The sequence below is a fragment of the Macrobrachium nipponense genome, chromosome 3 (genome assembly GCF_015104395.2).
Source record: "Macrobrachium nipponense isolate FS-2020 chromosome 3, ASM1510439v2, whole genome shotgun sequence".
In the NCBI taxonomy this organism is placed as follows: Eukaryota; Metazoa; Arthropoda; class Malacostraca; order Decapoda; family Palaemonidae; genus Macrobrachium; species Macrobrachium nipponense.
Genome location: NC_087202.1, coordinates 99,285,938 through 99,291,937, shown reverse-complemented (window position 1 = coordinate 99,291,937; position 6,000 = coordinate 99,285,938). Strand labels below are relative to the sequence as shown.

General features: G+C 37.5%; 1 protein-coding gene across 4 annotated transcripts in view; it reads left to right on the top strand.

Moving 5' to 3' along the window:
- Positions 1-1,960: 1,960 nt before the first annotated feature.
- Positions 1,961-6,000, top strand: part of LOC135221914 (calnexin-like) — a 119,080-nt gene continuing 115,040 nt past the window's right edge. For 2 of the 4 annotated variants that reach the window (XM_064259934.1, XM_064259931.1), the window contains exon 1: positions 1,994-2,304. The gene's annotated coding sequence lies outside the window, so the exon portion shown is untranslated. Of the gene's footprint in view, positions 2,305-6,000 lie in introns of all 4 variants that reach the window. The other 2 variants (XM_064259932.1, XM_064259933.1) reach the window with 2 other exon arrangements.

Here is a 6,000-nt window from a genome sequence, read left to right as displayed (position 1 = left end):
TCCTGGGATGACGAACTTTTACATTTCAAGTTAAGAGAGGTGTTGTCAAAGCACCGAATTTAAAGAATAAAGCAAAACGTCACAATTTTTTTCCTTTCCTCAGGAGCAGTTTCTCGGCTTTTCGGAGAATATGTTGTGTTAGCATTATTCAGCACACACCTATTTGCCACCACTAGAAATTGTAAAGGTGAGTCCATTGAATGATTTCTTTCTTTAAGATGTCATCGTATGAAATTAGGTAAGTCAGGATGAAAGGTCTCTTTTGCTGAAAAAAAAAATAGTATAAAGGATGGTAATTATTGTTTTATATTAAGAAAGAAAATGGTATGAATGAAATGAATGAAAGTACCGAATTTTTAAAAAGCAGCCTGAGACGTTTTGCAACATTAGGAGAATAAGAGCAATATGCCTATATGCACACACACACATATGTATATATGTGTATATATGCAAAATATGGACTAGCAGCCCTAGTCTGAAGGGGTATTGCGGCACCGTGATTCTCAGGCACTTTTGGGGATTCCTCCGTGAAATATGATAGGTGGATGAATATTATAGACTTAAGACGATTCTGAAATTCTTTAAATCCCGGATTTTGTTGTCTCATAATACTTGTAAACTAATGGTCTCGGGTTGAGGGGAATTTTGTTCAATTGTCCTGCCTGAGAGCCCGAGACAAATTTTGAATAGTGTACGTGACATAAAAGAATATTTTGATTTTTAGCATCTGTGATGAATCAAATTATCACCAGATTAAAAGTATTTAACAGTTAACGCCGAAATTTCATCACCTCCGTTTGAGATATTTCAAAAAAATATTTTATCTATTATTTCTAGAGAGAAATGATTACTTTGTTCCCACGTTTTGTTCAAAATATAAAACTAAGTAAGAATATTGATTCTTCTCCGTGTCACCCCGTGACTCTCTCTCTCTCTCTCTCTCGACAAGGCCTCAGTATGCGACATGGAAATAATGTCACTGGAAACATGTTGTACGTTAATGACACGCATCCCCAAGAGGCCATAGGAGTGTTGCAGTTTGGTTGGTCCGTACCTTAAATATTAGCTATGTGTTACTGACTAGTCCACTTGTGAAAATGATTAACACTTGTCTTTTGACGGTGCACAGATTTGTCGGTTACATGCAAAGCTGTCACCAGCATAATCTTTTAACGACTTAAGCTATAACTGTCGATAATTTTTATTGATCCAACAATCCGGGTTTTGTTGTCTCGCGTCGACGCGGGCTTCCAGTGACTACCACATGACTAAGCAATAGAATCCTCTCGTAACTGCTTTTGGAATTGCGTCAGCCGTCTTTGTTTACCCAGTTTACTTAGCAACTGGTTCTGAGTAATTATTTATTTAAAAAAAAAAGTTCAGTATATTTACTTCAGTAATTTACTGCGATTATTTTCCCACAGACGAGTTATGACGAGCTCTAGTATTTTATGAACACCCGTCATGATTTTACGACAAGCAAGAGACATTTTCAAATCTGGCGGCTTCAGTAGTCTGGAAAACGCATTTTTAAGAAAATAGCTAGAATATTTAACTGTCAGTTCTTGGTATAACCCTGGAACTGTACTTATTTTATTATTTAATTAGTTGAATTTTACATCAAACACAGTAGAAAAGTTGGAAAAATTATCCTATTCATTTTTAATATATTCAACTCACCTTACCATATCAAAGAATTTTAAACGAATTAATCCAGTAGGAAATCTGCAGGACTAACAATCTGGATTAGCTGCTATGAATGTCGTGCATAATTGGCTATAAAACAAAATGGAAGGACAAATAAATAAATAAATCAACACAGTTTAGCTTCAAAGTAGAGTATTTTCGTTTTCTGTGGAAGTCAAGAGAATGGATCTCCTAATCAGCTGTCGTCTGCTAGCCAATCAGCAAGCTTGAAATGGCTAAGACTTTTATAAGCCAATGAAAATCCACTTTGCAGCTGCGACCTGTGCTCGTCAGCCAATAGGGAGGCACCACGCGCTGAAGTGGACTCTGGATTTGTGTTTTGACGCATCCTCCCCATAAATGATTGTCAATTTTGAAATGTACTAGAAGTTTATTGACACGCGTTAGGTAAGAAAATCTGATCGAGGTTTTGTGAGGGCGTTGCTTCTGTTTACAGTGGATTCCGGGACCAAGTGACAGTCATTCTATTTGTCGTTGTGCACAAAAACAAACCGGCAAAATCAGCAGCAGAAGTCACAGCCTCCTCCTCCGCACCCACAGTCAGTCAGTCTTTAGTCTGGACTGAAGCCCCTGTGGAAATTCTGTCGTCTGCTCCTGGTAAGACAATGGTCCCAGCCATATTTTTGTCGGTTTTCGTGGCGAACTTATCTATGGCTTTATGGCATAAACGCAAATTTAGGGTAGGCCTATGACGTTGTGGACCTTTGTGAATCCTGGTTCGTCTGCGGTACTTGTTGACTGACTGACCAGTCAGCGTGTTTTCAATTTCGGGATTGAAGTTGTGTTTAGGTTCTGAGATTGATACCCGAACCGTGTAGGCATGTTTTTTTATGGTTGATTTGTATTCTTTAACGTTATTGACCATAAGAAACCTGGGCCTCATGGCTCATAATTTCGGATGGGGAATAGGCTAAGATCTGGTAGGAACTGAATAGCTAACCTACTAGGTAGGTACCTACTAAATTGCATGAGTGAAAGGAAGAAAGTCCATGCAATGAACTACTAACTATACATAGTAATTGCCCAGATAAATAAGCAATAAAGTAGAAGGCAGTTGCAGGAAATACATTAGGTAGGTAGCTATGGCTTAAATTTGAGTGCTGGCAGCCATCTCCTTACCTAAGGGAACCGAGAATTCTTTGAATTGGTATCTGCCTATTTCGTCACCAGTCCGGTTTAGCTATCACCATTTTTTGAACCCGTTTTGTTACCACATATACTAGGTACCTAGAAATATTAAAATGCAACATAATAATAACGCTGGTCAAACTGACTCGTAAAATAGGTAGGTAGTAGGCTAGGTAGCTAGTTTTGCAGGACAAAAACAGTTTATCAGTTTATTTAGAATTACACCCAAAGAAACAAAATATTAAAAAATTCCATTGTGGACATTTACACTGCTTACACTGGAAGAAACTGTTAGCAACTTTCCAAGAAATTGGCAGTGGTGATGGATTTCTAATCATAAGGTAGCCTATATACCTATTACCTACTAGTCATACCACAATTTTCCTACACATTACTATTTCCTCCCTCCCTCCCTACCCCCTTTTCTTCTTTTGAATTAATTACTTATAGTATGTAATTAAATGTATTTTAAAAGTTTTGGAGGGCAAAACCAGTTTAACATTTTATCACATTTGTTCTACAATGTAACAATTTCAGCAGAATGCTAAACCCATAATATTGTAGTGAACGCCCTAATTAGTGAATATTGATGTACAACATGAGAGAGAGAAAATACAGGGTTGGAGGTGTATTATCGCAGTCTAAGGAAAGCCAGATTAATGGTGACAAAACAGATTTCACAATGGTGACGAAATGGGTTTTTGGTGTCGAACAGGGTAGGTGACGAACCAGATTGGTGACGGAATGGGGAGTACCCTTTGAATTAGGTAGAGCACAAAGACCACCAGTCTTGTAGTATCCTAACCTAACCTGGATTGCATCCTAATCTAACCTAGAATAACAGTTCCTAACTGGACCTGCCACCTGACATGACTTAAGAGTGCAATAAAGTACTCTAGGAATGAATTGTAAGCCTCCATGTCTCAAACCTCACCTAACTGAGAGTGCACTGCTTTAGCTTACCAATATACTACCTAGTAACAAGGGTCAACAGTTATTTCTACAGACGCAGTCCGCACGGACTGCAAGGAATGTAACCGCGGATACGACATCCACTAGAAAGATTGGGGCGTCCATTGTATTTCGCCGTGTTTAGTACTGGCCCTTGTGGGATTAATTACGTACAGTCGTCCGAATAAATATTACTTTAAATTCTTGTTCAGTAGGTAAAACTGCATAGAAAAACCGCAACTGCCATAGTCTAGGCCGCCGCGGATAAGTACCCTAGATCTACCGGTAAAAATTTGATAATACTACCTATTTTAGACTACCTATTTTTTGTGTCATGGTATTTACCATGTTTTGTTTTATGTTCACCCCAAGGGCCTCCGGGTACTGATCATGGTGAACCATTTTGCACGTAAACTGAACCAGAGGGGCGTGGCAGTGATCTTCAGTTTTACCATTTCAGTTTAATTAATACTGGTACTTGATATTTGGGTTTTATCGTGTGCTCATAGGGCTTAACGTACTTCATGGGAAATCATTGGCTACAAAAATCCATTGCCCATTTAATGTTACCTAGATTTGTGGATTTGTTCTTATCTCAACGGTCACACGAGTGGAGCTCCCAGTCAGATTGTTTTTGTCCCAGTGCATATATATACTAGGGTAAAGCACCACTGTGTGGCCAGGTGACTGCCCGTACAGTTGTGTGATCTCTTTCCCAAAAAATAATTAGAGCTTTTCCAGTAACCTGAATTAGACCTCAGTCACAATCCAACCTCTGTGGAAGCAACACTTCGAGACCTCTACTTTCTTCTCGAGTTAGAAATGAAGGCCATAATTTCCTGTTACACAGAAGTTAACTAAAGTCTAGCTATGCACAGTGCTAACTTAGCTCCATGACGCTTTTGAAATTTTTACTTAAAACACCTAATATATAGAAGAGTGGTGCCATCTTGATGTTTATAGAGACTTGTATAAACAAACTTCCCATTGTCTGTGCTAAATCTGCACACCACTCGTACCCATAGACGCTGGGACACTTTCTTCACAACAATCTTGAACGACGGTGGTGTTTACGCTTGCGACCCGGGAAACCTAGTGATTGTTCGAGAAGAAGAGTGCGCTAGATAACATTTAAACAATTAGTTAAACACCAGAATAAGGTTACGAATTGCGTAAATTTATTATGTATTCATGATCATTCATTTGAAAATATTCGTTGTTGTAAAAGTAACCAGATTCTTGACAAATTTCATCGGTTTTGCTGAAAACAAATAGCTATGATGTGTTGTTCACGCTTTCCTATTTTTTATCACTGTTGCCAATTGGTTTGTGTTTACCCTCCAAACTTGGGATAAAACTTACACAAAACTGTGGAAATAAGTGAATTTAGCATATCTATTTTTAATGTATGTATACGTATATGTAAATATTAGAGCAGTTTTATCATAATTGCATTACATACTATGACATCTAGAACTCATGGAAACAGTATGTAAAGGCATTGGTGTGTGTGTCAATTTCCACTAAATTGGCAACGATGACTTGCCATTCCTAGCACACATTAAAGGTTACATTTGCTTCAGCCGCACAGTTATTGAAAATTAAAAACATTATTTCAGCCATACAATTATTCAAAATTAAATACAGATTATTTCAGCCATACAATTATTCAAAAAAAGTCAAAATAGTACAGTAATATAGACCTAAATGAATGAAAAGTGTTAGCAAAAAAGTACAAATTTTTTCTCAAACAATTCACTAAACTGTTGTCTGCTTGACTTGTGGATTCAGTTTGCCAGATGTGCAACAGGGCTGAAAAATTATTCCTTCCATGGCTTTACTGTAAAAAAAACTCTTGTAAAAATGTATTTCAGTTCAAAACATGACCCTGGGAATAAGACTTATCATGCTTTCACTAGCATAGGCAACAAAATGTTGTTTTGTGCTGATGACAACTACATTCTTGAGAAATATCAATAAATGTTACATATATACTCAAATATTGTTCAAATGAGCACTGGGAAGGACATGGCCGCGATTGTAGCAGAACTGAATTGCACTCACAACCATACCACTCCTTACTGGATTTAAAAAATGGCTTGATCACATATTTTACGAAGACTTCACGTGCTTATTTTTTACTTTGTATGGCAGTTCCATAGATCTCATTTTGTTGACGAAACTTCAATTTTTTTAATTGTTTGCTCCAATATT